The 19,765-nt window shown below is 45.0% G+C and overlaps 1 long non-coding RNA gene across 13 annotated transcripts in view; it reads right to left on the minus strand.

Annotated features, from left to right (window-relative positions):
• The window catches only part of LOC138925004 (uncharacterized), a 100,437-nt gene extending 88,059 nt beyond the window's left edge, over positions 1–12,378 (minus strand). For 5 of the 13 annotated variants that reach the window (XR_011440577.1, XR_011440578.1, XR_011440575.1 and 2 more), the window contains exons 1-4: positions 11,354–12,377; positions 4,080–4,765; positions 1,967–2,060; positions 298–404 (exon numbers count right to left, since the gene is read on the minus strand). This is a non-coding gene — a long non-coding RNA (uncharacterized lncRNA). Of the gene's footprint in view, positions 1–297; positions 422–1,966; positions 2,061–4,079; positions 4,766–4,961; positions 5,047–5,292; positions 5,390–5,800; positions 5,989–11,353 lie in introns of all 13 variants that reach the window. The other 8 variants (XR_011440581.1, XR_011440579.1, XR_011440585.1 and 5 more) reach the window with 7 other exon arrangements.
• Positions 12,379–19,765: the final 7,387 nt, after the last annotated feature.

The following is a 19,765-nucleotide window of genomic DNA, read 5'->3' on the forward strand; positions in this document are numbered from 1 at the left end:
GCTCCAGAGGGGAGCAGATGGAGGAGCCAGAAGCTTTCAGTGACATGCTCCAGGCAGGGTCGCTCCCGAGCCGGAAGCTCAGTGCTGTTCTCCCGCTCTCTTACACTCAGAGCTCCTCTCACCATTCAAGAGGCGTTCACAGTTCAAGAAACCAATTACAAAATCATGTCCCCCTGATCCTTCAGATGGGCTCACTCTTCGCAGGACCACCTACCCATTGGGGTAGAGAGAGTGGACCCAGTGCCCACACACTTCCATCTCCAACTTGCCAGCACCTGGAAAGCACATATCCCTCACCTCTTCCACCTGCGAGTAAGGTCCAGCGGAGACAAGGACTCCGTCCAGCTTGTTATTCCCAGGATCTCCAGAAGAGTCTCCCCAAACCAGGGTCATGCACTAAATAGCTGTGCAGTAATTCTCACTAAATGAATTGAAAATTGGTAAAGATACTCACAGATAAAGTCCAGTAAATCAGACAATTCATTCCATCTTTGCCTTCAGTTAGGTTAATTTAGTAGGATTCATCATAAGAGCCTTCTGACATCCTCTGAGTAAACCCCAAAATAATTTCTAACTCAGTGACTAATTTTCTTTTTGTCTCAAGTCACCACAGACTTGCAGAAACTTTGAAATAGTTGAGGAATTGGGGGTGAAGAGAAAAGATAGATAAGAAAATAATGAAGTCCAGTGAAGATCGGTTCACAGAACTGCATGTAAAATGGACCTGGCTGGGTGGGCCAGCTGCACACTGACTCCATGTTTCCTAGCAGCCAAGGCAAATGCTCTGCACCCAATGGCACAACCTGCTCAGAGTCCCAGAGGCCCTGCCACGTGCCCCAGGGTCACTGCCCGGCTGCTGTGCCCTATACATTTGTAGGTACCCCTATTTGTATATCTCTTGACCAACAATTATAACACATCTTTTTTTTTACAAAAAAAAAAAAGGAGGAGTAAAGGATTTATTATTTTCACATTTATGTTTTCTCTTCACTCTAAATTTCTCAATTTCTAACCTGTTGTCCTTTATATATTTGTTGAGATTCCTGCAAATCTTTGGTGACATGTGGCACAGGGTAAAGCAGTCAACGGTGTCCTCTTGTTTGTTTTGTCTTTTTTTAATATCAAGACTAACTTTCTTACCAAAGATTAAGGCCTAACCTTTTCTTATGAACTTTTTAAGCAGGATTTTTTTCTAATGAATTGGTCCAAGCCTTTATTCTTCCTGTCATTCATTTACCGTGATTCACTGTGTGGTTGGTTACGCGGCAGTTTCTTTGGGCCTGCCCTCGGAAGGGTGTACAAACCATATATATGACTCTGAATGGGCAGAGAGGCACCCTGGGGGCTGCAGAGCAGCATGTCCTCACTTTGGAGCAGCACAGGTATTCAATAAGGACTGCGAGTCCCAGCCAAATTGCCAAGTGATGGCCCTGCTAAGTAGGCCTAGGGTCTGAAACAGGACTCAGTGAAATCTTGAAATCATAATTTTTCACCTCAGTGAGCATGCAAATGTATTAGGGGGAAAAAAGGAGAAAGGGGTCTTGATTCAAAGACTTCTGAAAATGGCAAGGAAGAAGGATAAAGGGACAGAGATTACAGACACAATGAGGTGATGCCCATCCCCCGCCGCTTGCTCAGCACAGTAAAGAGAGGAAGACCCCCAGACAGGACAGTTTGTGCTAGCCTAAGAAAGCCAGGGATGCCCGGGGCTTCAGGCCTCGGTGGGGAGGTGCTCCCCAGAGCTACCACTATCCTCCTGCTGAGCTAAGCACCGCTCCGGGACGACAGTGGAGCCAACTGAGTGGCAATGAGGGAGGAGGGAGGGGTGACAGGAGAACCTAGACCAGGTGCCCACCTTAGAGGAGGCACGATGGACAGGGAAGGTGGAGCATTTGGAGGCAAGCCCACGCAGATGTGCATCCCCTGTGTCTCATGGTCTCTGAGAACAAGCAAAGCAAATCTTTACCTTGGAGTTTTCCAGAGCCGCGGGCCTTCTGCAGATAATTCAGACCCATCGTAACCATACAATTAGAAGAGCCAGTGGTCTTAAACGAACCAGTCTAAACCGGAAGAGGAGAAAATATTTAAAGAATTTTCTGAGCATGTCATAGGAGTTAGAAAAGGCAAGCATCAGAGTAATTCTATAGTTTTCTAGAATATGCTGTTTGGATCCATGGAAGGATGGGGAACTGCCCCTATTTCTCACCAGCATCTGCCCCACCTTGCAAACTCCTCATGTGCTAGAAGGTGCCTTCTGTATGTGGGGCACCCCACCTGAAAAAGCCACACGTTCAATCTGGGGATGAAGTCAAGAGACTCCCAGCCTGGTGCCTACAGAAAGGTGTCCAGAGCACTTGTCCCCTTAATTCCAGAAAACCAGTTCACACATAACTCCGGGAACTGGGAAATGTAATCTCTGGATCTTTGCCATAACCTCACTGAGGTAAGTTAACATCCTCAAGACTAATGAGCCTTAAAATGATAAGTGCACAACTTGTACACGCTCCAAAATGCTGTGGGAAGTAGACCTCCTTGTTTTCGACATGGGAAAGGGAAGCAAGGAAGGGTGGTGTCAAACGTGATGAGGATATCTTTACTGCTCTGGCATGGCAAATTTAGCTCCCTATTCTACAGGAGTTGAGACTTTGGTGACAACATACGCATCAAGAATTCAGATTATAGGAAGGGGAAAAGGCAGCGCATCCCCAAGAAAAAGCACATATCTTTTTCTCCCTATATTCTTTAATTCCAAAGTAATCCCATTTTAATTACGTTTATAAATTTAAAATGGTTAATGTGGTGCCATGTTAGACACTCACACCCACCTTAAAACTGCACTTTAATTTCCAACTCAATTGCACATATAAATTTGAAAACTGAATACTGGGCAGATGAGAACAATTTCACAGCCTCCCTCACATGAGCCGCTTTGAAAACCACAGTTGCACTTTAATTCCTTCAATTGAGTGTATAAATTTTTTAAAAGTTAATGCCACACTGTAGAGAAGAGCTTTAATTGAGTGTTAACGAGCTGCCAGATCAGCTTCTAGCCAGCCCCATTACACAGCAGGGAGCCTCAGAGGGGTCCCCAGGATGCAGAACTAAAAGCATCAAAATAAACCATATGCACCAGCCATCTTCCCATGTAACCCACACTGGCACTCAGCCCTGGATTTCAGATCCTGGCCCTCAGGCCTGGTCTTTTCTTTGAAAAGGAGATTGAATCTCATTCACACAACAGCACATTAGCCTCAAGAGGAGGGCAAACTGAGGCAAGCCATGGCCATTCTGTTTAAGGTGACTGTGACACTTGTATCCCTATAGAATTCTGGAACATAAGGGCCAGAGAGAACCTCAGAAATCGTCTAAGCCTACCACCTTATTCTGTAAATGAAGAGATATGAAATACATCACTGAAGAGGGTGAATGACTTCATCAAGGTCACACAATGAGTTAGTGACCGTAATCAGAAATCAATGTCGTGGGTTTTCCAACTTACAGTGCACTGCTACACCAAAACACTTTTAAATTTGGGTTTTATTTTAACAAGATAATACACACACATCACTTAAAAAAATAAAAAGGGCTATGATATAAATAGGCAGCTCTCCGCCCCACCCCTCCTCATTGCAAATTCCCACTCTCGAGGAGCAGACCCCTCCACCCCCGGAGGCCTCCACTCCTCTGCTCCAAGTGGGACTGTCTGCTTTCTAGGCCCCCTGCTCCGCTGGAATCCTGTCCACTTCCTCCTGGGCATTTTCTGTCACTTCTGTCTTACAGTTTCCTGAACCCCAGGTCCTCATCTTTGGATGTTATTCTGACTTTCAAGTTGCTGTTGAAAGACCAGCACCAACCTGATCCCTAACACTGGGATTGCCACCCCATCTCCCACAACCACCCCTCTTCCCAGGAAGCTTTTAGGAGCTTCTCCCATCACTAGTATTCTGAACATTGACTGTGATGGGCTTTGAGGTAGAAGTGTTTGTGTTCATTGTAATGGGCACTGGTTTAGCCCTTTCAATATGGTATAATTGCCTTCAGTTCTGGGATACTTCTGGAAATATTTCTTTGAAAAATACCTTGTCTCTGTTTAATTCCTATGAATTGAAGGATGGGCTTTCTGGATCAATCCATATCTTTTCTCTTCTACATCTGACCTATTGGGTGTTTTCTTCTGCCTTATCAACTTTATCTTCAAACTCCTCCATTGAACTTTAAAATTCCTTTGATCATATTCAGTTGTTAAGGGCAGTTCCTTCTTTTGTGGTTGTTCCGTTTCATAGCACCCTGTTCTTCTTTCAGGGATGCAACATTTTTATTCTGAGATCAATTGAAGGATTTTTTTAAAGTTTTCTTCTGTTCCCTCAATTATCTCTTTTTTCCTAGTTCCTTATTAAAATTTGTTTGCACTGGTCTCTGTTTTCCATGTGAGAGGCTTTTGTCAAGTATAGGGTGATCCTTGGCTCTCCATTCATATTTAAGAGAAAACCACCAAAAAGCGGACTGGAGATTTTGTGTGCATGAGCTGGACTTGGATGGTGATCATCTGGGCTATGCACGGATATTTTGGTTCTCCTTCTTCCAGACACATGGTCTGACATGTGGCCTTTGAAGTTAGTTGTGGCCATGGGACTTATTTTGACCAATGGCATGTGAGCAGAAGCGATGCACGTCCTCTTTCCCTCTGCCACGGCAAGCAGCAGACATTCAGGTGGTGGCTGTGCCAGCCTCTGTCTTGAAGTGAAGATGACTCAGGGCAGAACCCCTAAACAATCCACAAGAAACAGCCAATGTGAGTAAGAAATAAACCTATGTTAATACAAGCCACTGAGATTCTAGAATTGCTTCTTACTATCCTGAAGATACAGAAATTGACACATGGAGCGGGGGCTGCCACATCAAATACCTAAAACATGTGGCGCCAGATCACTGGTCTGGCAGTGAGCAACAAGAAGACTTACAGGGGCAGAGGAGCGGTGGTCCACGCCAGACAATGGGGAACACTTGACACTGGGAAACACTGCGTAAAACTTTCACCAGAGATACCTCGAGAAACAGAAAATAACTTTGATGGTTAATTTTATGTGCCAATTTGACTGGGCCACAAGGTGGCCAGATATTTGGCTAATCACTGCCTGGCGTGTCTGTGTGTTTCTGGATGAGATTAACATTTGACTAGGTAGACCGAGGGAAGCAGATTGCATCTCCCACTGCGGGTAGGCCTTAACCATCTGAGGGCCTGAAGAGAACTAAAGTCTGAATAAAAAAAGATTCTTCCTCTCTCCTTCTGACCTCATTAGAGCTTGGACGTAGGTCTTCTGCTTTCAGACTAGGATTTTGACTAGAACTGACATCACTGGCTTTCCTGGTTCTCAGACCTTCAGACTGTCTATGGAGAGAGAGAGAGAAAGAGAGTGAGAGAGAGAAAAGGAGAGAGAGAGAGGGATATAGATACAGATACAGATACAGATATAGATATAGATATAGATACATCCTATCAGTTTGGATTCTCTGGAGAACTCTAATCCAGTAACCTAGTGAACTTGTTGCCTAGGAAACCAAAGTATTAGGAGTGTGCACTTGCTGATGTTAGTTATATTTGGTATAAAGCTAAATACAAAAGATAGTGATGAGCCTAGGAAAGAACTTGCGGGTAACCAAATAGGAATGCAATGGAACAGAGTCAGTGTCAACCGTTTTCATGGCTGGAAGAGGGAGTAGCTTCTCAAACCCAAATGGTAATAGAAAAAAACAAGAAAGTCTATCAGAAAAATTTTTTAAAGAATGATTATAAATTAACCTTAAAGTAAGGTCCACAAAAGCATGGCCACCATCTCCAATGCTAAAACTCCTGAATGGACTAAGATGTTCATTTTTTGGAAAAAAGTTATGGCATCCAGAAAATCCTTTCAAATGAAAAAATGACTTAGGTATGAGGCTACAGGTATAGCTCTCCCAGCAAAGCCTGATCAGATTTTTCCAAGGTACCTATAATTAAATTGAGAAAGACAAAGACATGAGAGCAAGAGAGCAAATATATGTAGCAAATTTAAGAAGTTTTTTTAATAAAGGGACTATGTGTGTGTGTGGTTATTTGCACATGGCACTGACTATAATCAAATAAGTAATAAGCTAACTACATTTTTGAGAGCTTTATCCTGTCAAGTGAACTGTCAGCCTGGACGGTGACCCTTCAAAACTTAAAATGACCCCTGAATTCCCATGATCTGTGGAGAAGCAGGATAACAAGTCTGCTTTGTGCCAAAGGAAGGCTATTCCCCAACCTCCACCTCAAACGAGGCAATGAAGGATAATAAAAAAAAAAGGGAGAACATTGGAAAAGGCAGAGCAAGGACCCACAGAACACAGCGGGCCAGGGAGCAAGTTTGAGGAAAGGAACATTGCCTCCTGAGGCCAGGGGCCAGGCTAAGCATGACTGCCCAGGCATTCACCACTATCCCCTTTCTGAATAAGAGCAGAGTTGTTCTGTCCTCTTCCCTGATTATATGTTGGAAGGATGGAGGGGAGGCAAGGAACTTGTTTATTTTGTTATTGGGCTTTTTGTTTGGGGTGTGGCGTATCTGTATGTGTGTGTGTGTTTAATTCCTGGGGCACCAGATTGCTGGGAGCCACATGTGTGCCTGAAATACAGACCCCCCAAGCAGCATCCTTTGAGAAAGAAACTGGTAGCATGTACCACTGTTCCAGAGGTTGAGCTTGATATTATCACTAGATGAGACAGCAGAGCCATCTACCCCAAGGAGCGATAAGTGTACTTTGCATGTGGGAAGAAGAGTACATAGAATATTTTGGGACCAGATGGGAAGGCTGCTGTCCAAATTGTGCACAAATATTCCAATTCTCCTTCCAGGCACATGGTAAAGTTTCAGTCCCTTACCAACTTTAAAGTTAGACATGGCCAAATGACTTGCTACGGCCAATGAAAAGTGTGCGAGAATGATATGCATCATTCCGTGGGGAGCTTTAGGAACCTGCACAGAATTCACAACACTAGTTCCTTCTGCCATGATGATGGCTAACGTGACCGATAATAGCTGCCTCGTTGAGTCCCAGGGTGAGGACAACTTAGAACAGTAACCCTAGCCAGTCCATGATGGACATATAGCTCAAGCGGGCTTCATTTTGATTGGGCTATGCTCAATATCTGAAAATCTTTGATTAAATGCCAATCAACTTTCCCAGAGAGGAATCATCCCATCTCCCACTAGAAGGGTTGGTTGCCCGGTTTGGGGAGGAGGATGAGAGAAGGCGGTTGGAAGTCTCCCTGTTTAGTATGCAAACTGTCACTTAGTCCTGCTTTATCTTCGGAACAATGTCTCACCTCTTCTTCCCCTGTGCAAACCTCCCAGTTTCTGCCGGGGTAGGGACAGAGCAGTCACAGAGCTGCACAGGCAGGGGTAGGTAATCTAAGGTCTACTGCTTTTTGGCAAACCAACCTTCTCTTTTCAGCCACAGAGGCAGCTAGTGAATTCAAATCCAAGGCCCAAGACTTTTCAGTTTGCTTTCGGTGTGTTCAGCATTCAAATACACACACATACGCATACACACACACACACACACAGGAGCTTAAGTTTTAGCTTATCTATTTTGAAAGGCCTTTCTCTCATCTTCTTTCCATCTCCTAATATTTATGGTCTTCTTTCATATGCTGTCTCTTTTGTTAATGTTCTTGTATTTATTGATATTTCTTTCTTTTACTCCTTTACTGCCATTTTAGTGGACTTTAGGGGAGGAGTCAAGATGAAACCATGTGTTCACACCACCAAGTTTAACCAAAAATCCTCTACCAGTTACTAATTCCACTTAAAGTTCAGAACATTCTTTGCTGCCATGAGGGAATTAGGCTTATTTATCAGTCAATTTATAAGTATTTACTGAGAAATTCACATACCATATGGAAGGTACTATCATAGGAACAGGAAATTTAGACGCCAATTTTTTTATTAGGGGTCTCTCAGTTTCTGTCTCCCTCTAACTATCTATTTGTATCTCTGTCTCTCTCTCTCTCTTCTTGTCTGTCTTCCTGGCTTTCTCTCTCTGTCCTGAGTTCCTGGAGTATAAGAATCATGTGTCATTCATCTTTGCAGCTCCAGAACCATCTCAATGCTGATTATTTAATAATCAGTAAATATTTGTGTACTATCTATGAGACAATTCCAGCCCTCAGAGAACCTCAAGTTCATCTAAAGAATAGATATGTTGGTAGATAGATACATATGTGTAGATAATATAGATAATGCAAGGCAGTAAATTTTAAAAGAATTAATACCAATGAAGTCAAGCTTTTTTTCAGCAGTTAAAGTTCTTTAAAACAAAACCCAGCAGCTTAGAGAGATTAAGAAAATTGTTCAGCATCACAAACTGTTATAATTACTGTCCATTTATGTACCCAAACTTGATCTAAAAGGGGCTTAAATTGGCTGGACCCCAGTCAGCTAGTAGCATCAACAGGCTTTCTGCAGCCAGGCCAGTGCCTTTAGCCTGACACAGCACTTCACAGAGCCGAAGGTTGGCCTTGACTAGGGAGTGGTATGAAAGGGTCAGGGAAGAGGTGGGGTTTCAGCAGGAACCTGAGTGATCAGGGGAGAGCATCACTACTCCCCAAGCAACTCTGAGGGAGGGCTGTCAATATTAGGTAATTCTAGAAGAGTTCTCTTACGGTAGAAAGAGTATGAGCCCTCATAGGACCATGGAAGTCCCCCTGCCCCCCAACACCTCTGTAGCCCCTTCTCCTAAATCCCCTTAAAGCACAGGTAAAAGTGACATCCCTGTGTCCACAGGGGGAGCAGGAAAACCTGAAGGACTTAATCTGAGGCATGTGTGCCATTATTGAGTGCGCGTGCCCTCCTCGGCTATCATTTCCACATGCTTTGACTCATAATGCCCAACACTTGTGGCAACTCCACTTAACACATGAAGAGCCTGAGATTTGCTCTAGGTCAGCATCCCAAATTCCACCCCTGACCTTTGATCCCACGGCCAGTGCTTCTCTCACCAGTGTATGCTGCCTCCATACATTTCATTTTAAATCATAGAAACTACTTTCTCTGGCATCATTTTCTCTTCCATGTCCACCTACCTTTGCCCTACTAGAAGCAAGCACCAAGGAGCAATGAGAAAGCCCAAAGGCAGGCAGAGAAAGAGCCAGAAGCAGTGCAGCTCCTCTTAAATGGCTGAGACATGCCTAACCTTAAAGTTCAGAGGGGCTCTGCGAGTAAAGTTAAAACAACCAATCAGATCCAAGAGATGTGCTGACTCCCCATCCCTGACCACTCAGGGGACATCAGGAAGATGGCATAGAACCCAGGGCCCCTTGAAGATGTCTCTTGTTTGAGATAAAAGTGAAGAATGAACGGGGGACAACAGAGCCTCATGCAGATGATTGTAAATGAGAGAATAGGAAATATGGGAGAGATGATGGATAATGAGAGGGGAAGCTAGCCAGGTACCCTGCTTTGCAGAGAAGAAACGGCTGCCCTGGGTTTGCCGAGATAATTTCCTGGAGAGCACCAGAGGGTTTGCACAGAGGCTGGTCTGTGAATTCTCACTCAGATGGCTCCAGTGTATGAGGACAGGAAGCAGCCTTTAAACCCTGCCTGAACTCACAGATGGGAGTGGGAGGGTTGAGTTAGAGAGGCTGGCGAGGAACCGGAGTACACCGAAATGAAAGCAGTCTTCAAATAAGATTGCAAATCTGCACTCCAGTGGGCTGATTACAAGAACTTTGATGGTTCATCTACTAGTTTTTAAAATCCCAAGAGTTTCAGGCTTCCACTTCTAATCCTAGTTGGAATTAGCCACCAAAGGCAGATGTGAATCAGGCAGGGATATCAAAGTAAACTTGTACAAAATGAGAAGTCAAGGAAGTAGAAGGTAAAAACACAATCACCCTATCCTCTCCACCTTGGCTCAGAAGTTCTTGCAGTTTCATTTTTAAAAGTCCTTAAACAAATAACTAGCCAAATCTTTTCCCAGAGGGCCTTGAACACCTTGGTTCCTCTAAATAAATGAGTGAGGTCAAATAGGTTCAGCCAATGCAAGTAAGGATTAAAGAAATGAGATAAAACCAACAAGAAAGGAGTAGAGAGTTCTTCATGGATGGAAGAAGAGCAGATGGATGAAGACCACTGAATACTTACTGAATACTTATTCTATTCCAGCCAGCAATGTAAGATGCTTTATAGACACTATCTTATTAGTCCCTATGGGAACACTCTGAAGAAGGTATGCACAGATGAGAAAACTGAGGTTCATAGTAGTTCAGTGGCTAAGCAAGATAACAGTTACAGCAAAACCGGGATTTGGGCACAGTTTCCTCTGATTCCAAAACTTATATCATCTTCCCTACACCACGCAAGAAGAAGCACCATGTTCTCTAACTCCAAACCATACTAGTGACAAGCAAGCTACTTTATCTCACTGTCTCCCACGATGGGAGCTCAAATTGGAGAAAGCTCAAAAACATAGAACCCCTAGAACGCCACCCCATGTCAACTCTTTCTGCTATTTCATAGTTATAAATTAGGATGGGCAAAGCGTGGGGGGAGGGAGCTCTCTCTCTCTCTCATGGTGGGTGAAGTCATTTAGTTTTTGCCAATTCATTTCCCCCACTCCCATACTCAGCCCTAACAGGCTCTCTCGCCTTCTGATCTTCAGCAATGTATTCATGTATTCATTTAAAAGTTCTGTCTGTGCTGGAGCCGGTGCTGCTTGTAATTGCTGGCGGCCAAAAGCTGTTCTGTTTTTTCTGGCTGAGTGTACCAGGCAATCATCAGCTGTAATTATTTCGAGTCTTGTTACAGATGGAACTTCGAGGTTTTCAGTCTTAACCAGAATTCATTATTCAAATGTCTCCAGACCTGACAGAGAGGGGCAAGGGCTAAGCCTCATGGTGAGCCCAGGAAACTACAGAAGGTTCAAGAGAAGAGGGTTGGCCAGGTCATCAGACTCTCTGGTGGCAAAACATGACTTTTAGCCCCAAATCTGGAAGCTTAAGCCCAAGGTGCTCAGGCCACCATCTCACTCTTGAGGCTCCAGTTCCTTCTTGTTAACTCTTCAATTTCTTTACCTCAACCTTTCCCAGGGACACAAACGTGACTTCATACATCTCCCTTCTCCAACCCAGAAGAGGACCACAGTAGGTATATCTTTACCTCCCCAAACACAATCATAGAGTCTCTCTCCCTCAGAGCCTTCGCTAGGTTAGTACTGAGTTTCCTGGGAACAGAGCTCTTTCGAGAAGCAAGGCAATTTCAAAGTCTGAGGGAGAGAAGCAATTCTCATGACATCAACTCCACTGGCACCAGGCTCCAGTCCACCTTTAAAAACTTACATTAGTGGTCTCCTGGCTCCCGGAAGCTTCATGAGCAGGTAAGTGAGATGCCACTCTGACTGTCCAACTAGCACCCTGGTCCTTAGAAGGAAGGAGCCTCCAGAGGGGAGGAACGGCAGGTAGAAAGTCCAAGGCTCCATCTCTTAGGACCCTTCTGAGGACCAGATTTACATAGAGAGCAACTGTAGGGCCAGGCTCTAGAGGAGAATTTGGAGGCAAGAGTTAAGAGACTAGGCCCTTTGTCATAAAGGTAACACCTCTCTGACAAGACTCCATCAATACATCCCTCTGTCCCCATTCCAAAATGGCAGGGAACAGTGTGCGCACCACCCCTCTCTGTCTCATGTCCCAGAGGGATGGGTGAAGTGCCCAACATGGATCCAAACAGTAAGAATCCCCATGCTCCTGGAGAGCACAACATCTCTGATTCAAGAGGCAACTGCAACCCAGATACTTCTTCCACTGCTCTCGGCAATTTCAAACTTATCTCCAGTCTGCTATTCAGCTCCTGCTGTTTCCTGGTTTCACTCTCTTGCCCTTTGGCCCTGCAATTCAATTGCAGGATGCAGATTCTTGCTTTTACAATTACAGCTGTCTGTCTCTCTGCCTCTCTCAGGCACGCAAGGGCATGCACACACATGCACACACTCTATTTCCACCTCCCCATCTCATTCAGCCCCTCTTTCCGACTCCATTTCTCTTTGAGTTTCTCCCTTTCTCCCTCCTTCTTTTCTCACCCCCTCTGCTTCATTTCCTTTCTCCTTCCTATTATTTCACTTACTCTCATTTTTCCACACTCCTAACCCCCCTCCACATACACATATCCACACCCTCCTATCTGGCCGCTTCCCCCAATCAGGGTCACTCAGGGTCCTGAGAATAGCACTTAGCTTATGAGGTCTCTGGGATGGGGCTGGAACAGAGAGGCAGGCAGGATGGCACTAAGGCAGGAGGAAGAGACAGCAGGGAGATGCAAAAACAGATGGCAAGGCAGCTCTGTCTACACAGAAGTGGAGGCAGCCCCCCTCCCCAGAAGGTACCTCCCTCTGGGTGACGTCTGCACCAGCCCATCACGCTCCACTTCTTCAATCTGCCACAACAAGAAGCCTCCATCTATTCAACCTAGAAAGTATTCACAAGGGGCCTACTATGTGCTTAGTGCTTGCCAGGTGAGCAAGTGGGCAACAAAAGCAATAAAGAGGTCAGAAGCTCAACCAAGTGGTTGATCTACAGACTAAATGGGAAATCCACAGTTACAGAGACTGCTCCCTGGCAGCTTTTATGTTCCACGTGGTTCAGTCAAGGAGTAAGATCCATGGAGGCCTGTGATCTCAGTTCTAAGTAAAACTGGAAGACTAGAACTTGCAATTTTCTGTGTTCATCTCTCGTTTTATCGAATGATTCTGTGTAGGTAGTAAGCAGGGAGCATTTGACAGTGGTAGCCATCTCTGAAAACAGCTCTCTTACCATCACAGGAGAGGGGAACTAGTATCTACTGATATCTTTATGTGTCAAGCACCATGATGGAGACATCACACATATGATCTGTTTAATCTTTATAACAACCCCGTTCTATAAATATCCCCATTTAACCCCTGAAGAAACTGAGTCTGAGAATTGCTACATAAGTTGCTGATAAGTGGCAGAGCAGAACTTGACCTTAGGTCTTACTGAGGCCAAAATCTAGACCACTAGATAAATCCTGACTACTGAATAGCTATAGCTATCCATGCTCATTCATCTCTGTACCCAATACCTATCACACTGCCTGGCCATGGGAAGAGCTTAATAATGGTGCTGAAAGTCTGCTGTACAACATGGCTTGGCCCCTGCTCATAAGAGGTGTACAGTTGTGTCAGAAAGATAGGAAATACATGAAATAACTGAGCCCCTGTGCACGAACATATACAATTAAATCCCAAAGTAAATAATACGTACCATAGCCATCAGAGGATGCTGTGGCCTGGAACGGCTGATGAGGCTTCACGGGTGAGAAAGGACGTTCACTGAGCCCTGAATGTGGGTTGGTGAAAGGGAAGGCAACAAATGCCCTGGCAGGGGAGCAGCACACACCGATGGGGAATGGCACTGTGTGCCTTGGAGAGAGTGAGCCCACACAGCTAGAGAAGAGAGGCTGCAAGCTGGGAAATGTGAAAGGCACGATGCCTCAGACATCAGGGTAGACTGGTCCTGGATGCCAGACCAGCAACAGGACTAAATTTATTGATAAGCACCAAGGGACTGTTTCTAAGCAGAGGAAAGCCATATGGTAATAAACTTCTTTTCAGGAAGATTGAAAGGCTAATTGGTAGAGAGAGTAGCAGAAGAGAGTATTGTAAAGAGACAACTGCAATAATCCAGGTATGAAGTGATGACAGCCGAAACTAAAATGGCAGATGCAGAAATAAAAAGAATGTAATGGGGAGGCCGGCCCAGCGGGGCAGCAGTTAAGTTTGCACGTTCCGCTTCGGAGGCCCGGAGTTCGCCAGTTGGGATCCCAGGTGCGGACCTCCATACCACTCGTCAAGCCATGCTGTGGTAGGCGTCCCACATATAAAGTAGAGGAAGATGGCACGGATGTTAGCTCAGGGCCAGTCTTCCTCAGCAAAAAGAGGAGGATTGGCAGCAGGTGTTAGCTCAGGGCTAATCTTCCTCAAAAAAACAAACAAACAAACAAACAAACAAACAAAAACTTGAGGATTTTAAGTGATGAAGGAACAAGAGGAAAAAGTCAGGGAAAATATGACTTTGGACGGTAAGGCAAACCAGGAGAGCTGCTAATGGAGCAAGGTAGCAGGGAGAATAAAGCGGGTGGGGCAGCTGCAGTGCAAACATTTATTGGGCGAGCATTTGCTGAGCATTGCAACTGACACAAAGGAGTGTACGCAGCATTGAGTTGGGAAGATGAAATACATACATATGAAAACAAGCAGAACACAGACTACATATGGAACAGACGAACAAAGGAAAACGTGTGGTGTAAACTCTGGACATAAATACTAGAACTGCACTCGTAAAGCAAGTGAAGTGAGCTTCAGTACCTTTCAGCATTTAAGAATAAAAGAATAAATTGAAAAAATGTTGAGTAATGTTCTGTTCTTCTCTCATTTTTTCTCTTAAGCCCTTCCTCCCTCCCGCCCTTCCACTCCACTGCCACCCTGCTTCTCTGCCTCATGAATTTTCACACTCATACCACCAGGAACCAGACAGCAGGCCTCAATGACCTCTGATGGTGTCTACTTCTTTCTATGCCTACCACACCCAGTGTCCACACATTTTGTCTTTTTATTTAGTTGGGTAGCAGTTCTGAGTCGGGGGTCGCAGGCAGACGTTTCCCCTTTCTGAGCCTTGGGAGGACTGAAGGGAGGAGGGCCAGAGGGCAGGCGTGCATAACAGTGAACGTCACTAAAGCGAACCTGGGTTAGGGAGCCTTCTGGTGTCTTCCCTCGGAGTCTTGACCAGTCAAAGCCACAGTCAGATCTGGCAGGAGGGGGCCCTGGGCCCTGACACTGCGCCTGCCCTCTGGGGAGGAGCCAGCACCTGGAAAGTTCCCCAAGGGAGGTGGCAACACCAGGCTGAATCCAGACAGGCAGCCATACGGAAGAATCTACAATAAGGAACAGGGGAACTGGAAGACGAGCGGAAGCCAGTGACTGGGAAACCACAGCTGACTATACCAGGAAGCCCGGAGAAGTGGACGTTAGGGTTAGGGTTACCGGATGTTTGTCCAGTAAAAGTAAGGCCCCACTGCCAGACTGGGGGCCAGAACAGTGCTCCAGCTCCGGAGAAGAGAATGGCAAGAGAAAGTAGGGCCACACGCCTAAGAAAGGCCAAGGGAGTAACCAACGACAGCTTTTTCCACAGTTCATTGAGCACCTCCTTATGACAATTCCAGACTTTTTACTATGCCAATCCACCCTAAATACCAACCATAACATATCACTACTAGGTAGTATTATTATCCTCCCTTTGCAAAGGAAGAAACTGAGACTCACAGAGTCTATCATTTTGCCTGAGGCACACTTAGCAACTCCAATCCAGGTTTTTATCATCCCAAGAGTAGGAGTTTTAGAGAAACAGACAAAGGCAGGAGAGAAACTACAGGACCTAGAGAAAGGCCTCGCTCCTAGAAATGGAGGTAACACACCACGTCCAGACAAGAAGCCAGGGTGGCTCCAGGCCAGGGCACGTGAGTTTGATTAGCAAGGCCTGAGACCTCTCAAGCCTGAGGGCAGGGTTGGACTTGGGTCTGGGGATTCACCTGGGACTGCATCTGGGGGCCCAAAGGACCTAGATGGGGGGCGAAGGGGCAGTCCATTCACTGGGAACCCAGCTGGGCTTGACTTTATTTGCCCAAGATTTTGAAGCTACTTCAAAGCCATTCTAGAGCCACATTTTTCCAAGTCCTGCCTACAAAATTGTGACCCTAAAGAGTTCACCAGCTTAGGCAATTTGTAAACCTCTTTGGATCTCCAGTGAAGTAAGATTAAACATAGCTATGAAAGTCTCTCCCAGCAATATGATCCTATGATCAAAGGGTCCCTAGCTTGACCTGGAATACAAGATAAGATGCCTCAGAATGTGGGGGTGGCTCCGGAAGAGCAGAGGGGAGAGGAGGAGCCCCTTACTCAGAGCAGCTCCTCGGGGAAAACCCGCTTGCCACTGCTGGATGCTGCTGGAGGTGCTTTCCCCACTGCTATGGCCCCCAACTAGCTCCCTGAGACCCCGGGAGAGTGGGGCATTTTAGAGTCCCTTTACTTTCAGTGTGTAGGTATCACTGAATTCTCTGGGTCCCCTCCCTCTCTGGTATTCTGTGATCCACGAAATCTGTAAGATGATGCTGCTAACATGGGGCAAATGATTCCCATTCAGAAGTGCTTATTAAACTCCCTGCCATGTGCCATGGACTGTGCTGGTGAGTAATAAGTGGGTAAGTGACAAAAGTACTGAAGAACAGAAGATGAGTTGTGACTTTCTTCTCTCCACAAGACTCAGAGCACCAGACTGCACCCCCGGCAAGTCTGCAATTCCAGGCGATGAGCAAACCACACTTGCTCATCATGTCATTCAAGAAGAACAACTGGGTCTGGCAGAATCTTTGCTACTTAGTAACACTGACTTTGTCTTATATATGTTTATTTTTTAAAAAAATGTTTAAGCCCTGAAGAAATGCAATTAAAATATTATAATTATTTGTGTTGGAGTGTTTGCTTTTATCAGCCCCTATTAAAAAATATGCAAATGCGGAGCCTTCTGCTTCCTACCAGGTCCAACATATTCGCTCTACAGAAATGTATTGGTTGAATTCCTTTAAAAATTATTTGGTTTTCAAGGGGTTTTTTCCCACTTCTTTCTCAAACTGGCAAAATAATTAATTAGTTGCCGAGGGTTTTTGTCTTTGTGTGTTTTCCTTCCTTTCTAGGCCAGATTGGCAAATCAATAGGGAAGAGTGTGACAGAATAAGAAACGCAAAGGAGCACACTCTCGTATGAATCACTATCAGGTATTTTGAGATCCCGAGGGCTGGCTAAAGGGGCTTGGCCCAGATTTTCATACTATCTTGGATTAATTTTTAATCAGTTTTCCAAAATCATCAAAGCACTTCCTATCATTTTATTTACTCTAAAAATATCCCTGGAAGACAGCCAGAGAGGCGGGGCTGTCAAGGAGGAAAGCGAGGTTCCGAGCAGCGCAGCATACCGCTGCAGGTCCCGCTGGGAGCCCCTCACCCACACAGACTTGAAGGACTTGATGTACATGTTTACCCATCCCGGTAACCAAAAATACAGTGGTTCCACGCTTCCGCGTAAAGCTTTCTCTTTACACACTGGGATGTCCTCTTCTCTGATACCTGATAACCTTCTTTGGTTAGAAACAACCAAATGGACTTTTGTTAACTTAAGTTTAAGAGAAAAAAGTATTCAGTGGGAGGATACAGCGTCGCCTCAGCTTCCTTGGGAAGGCCAGGAAGCAGCACAATGTCTCGTGGCGTTTCTCTGGTGTGGCCCCAGATGGCTCCACTCTGACCGTCTTTGTCCCCTCATCTTCCCCTCAGTCTAACAGAGTATCTGTTGTAGGCTGACCTGGCTTGGATTGTGGATTGATCTTATACTCAGCAAAGCAGGGCACCCTGATGGGCAGTTCCACCAAAAGCATATGGAATGGAGAAGGGGCAGCTGCCCAGAGGAGTGGTTGTGAGTGTTGTTACACAGGAGGGGGAAGGATACTGTTTCAGATAAGCACTGTGCCTGTCTCCTCACAGATGAGGACACTCACAGTGTAACAGGTCTGCCTAAAATCACACTGCCAGTGAGAACCCGGTCTCCCTCTCCTATCCTACTACGCTCATCAGGGCACACTCACTAGAGGCAACCTCATGAGTCAGATTTGATAAGCCGCATTCCCGGAGACAACAATCTCTGGGATTCTCTCATCACAAATGGCATATCACAGGAAAGGATAAATCAGAGCGAGGAATGAGGCATGGAGAAAGGGCATAAGCAAGCCTTTCATGTACAGTAGTCTCCCTTCATCTGCGGCTCTGCCTTCCGTGGTTTCAGTTACCCACAGTCAGCTGGGGTCTGGAAATATTAAATGGAAATTCCAGAAATAAACAATTCATAAATTTTAAATTGCACACCATTCTGAGTGATGAAATCTCGTGCCGTCCCATTCTGTCCCACCCAGGACACGAATCATCGTTTTTTTCCAGCATTTCCACACTGTACATGCTACCCACCCATTAGACACTTAGTAGCCGTCTCAGTTATCAGACCAACTGTTGCAGTATCACAGTGCTTGTGTTCAAGTAACCCTTCTTTCACTTAACAATGGCCCCAAAGCGCAAGAGTAATGACGCTGGCAATTCAGATGTGCCAAAGAGAAGCCCTAAAGTGCCTCCTCTAAGTGAAAAAGTAAAAGTTCTCAACTTAATAAGGAAAGTAAAAAAAAATCATATGCTAAGCTTGCTAAGATCTATGGTAAAAACAAATCTTCTATTTGTGAAATTGTGAAGAAGAAAAAAGAAATTTGTGCTAGTTTTGCTGTCACACCTCAAACTGCAAAAGTTGGCCACAGTGCGTGATAACTGCTTAGTTAAGATGGAAAGGCATTGCATTTATAGGTGTAAGACATGAACAGAAAACGTGTTTTGATTGACAGCAATGTGTTGCACCAGAAACCATTCAGGCTGTACTAAGACTTAGGCAAGGGATCTCCTGAAACCAGTGACACCAAGCCATTTACTGCACGTGAGGGATGGGTACACAGACTCAGGAATAGGCTTGGACTGAAAGATATAAAAATTACTGGAGAGGCTGCCTCTGCCGATGAGAAAGCTGCTACCACATTTCCAGCAGAGTTGAAGAAATTGATTAAGGAGAAAGGACACTATCTAAAGCAAGTCTTCAGTTGTGACGAAACCAGGCTTTTCTGGAAGAAGATGCCCAGTAGAACCTATGTTCATAAAAGCGCAAAGGAGGCACCAGTGCATAAAACACGGAAGGACAGATTAACTATGGTGCTATGTGGCAACACTGCAGGGCATGTGATAAAGCCAGGCGTAGAGTACAGACTGAAGAACCCATACACTCTCAAAAACAAAACAAAAATTATCTGCCGTGTTCTGCCAACATAATCAGAAAGTGTGGGTGACGACCACCTTGTTTACGAAACAGTTCCACCAATGCGCCATCTGAGAAGTGAAAAAATACTTGGAAGAGGAAGGGTTGGAATTTAAAACCCTATTAATAATAGACAATGCACCTCACCACCCTGAATCTGTTTGCTATGAAAATGAAAATGTCGAGGTTGTATTTTTACCTCCAAATACAACCTCATTGCTTTGGTCTCTTGACCAGGGCATCATTTGGTTTGTCAAGGCCACATAGACCCACTTGGTATTTGACCACATTCGATTAGCAATTGATGCAGACCCCAATCTAGATATAATGCAATGCTAGAAATCAGTCACCATTGCTGACAGAATAACATTCATCAAACGGCAACGGATGAATTAAAACCAGAAACTGTAAATGCCTGCTGGAAGAATCTATGCAGTAAAGTTGTGAATGATTTTAAAGGCTTCCCCGGGATCAATGGAGAAGTCAGGAAAATCAGTCACACAGCAAGACAAGCTGGTGGAGAAGGATTTGCTGATGCACTTGATGAAGAAGTGGAAGAACATATTGAAGGCCATTGAGAAGTGTTAATAAATGAGGAATTGGAAGTCATCTACAGAGGAATAGTAAGATGAAGAAGAAGAAACTGAAGCAGAACGAGCAATGCGGACATTACTGAAATTTGCCAGTGTACCAAAGTGCACAGGCATTAAAGGACAAAATTATGGAATACAATCCTCGGATGAAACATAGCGATTTTTTTCACTCATATGATCATCAAAGGATTACAACC

This window comes from Equus caballus, chromosome 7 (genome assembly GCF_041296265.1).
Source record: "Equus caballus isolate H_3958 breed thoroughbred chromosome 7, TB-T2T, whole genome shotgun sequence".
NCBI classification, from domain to species: domain Eukaryota; kingdom Metazoa; phylum Chordata; class Mammalia; order Perissodactyla; family Equidae; genus Equus; species Equus caballus.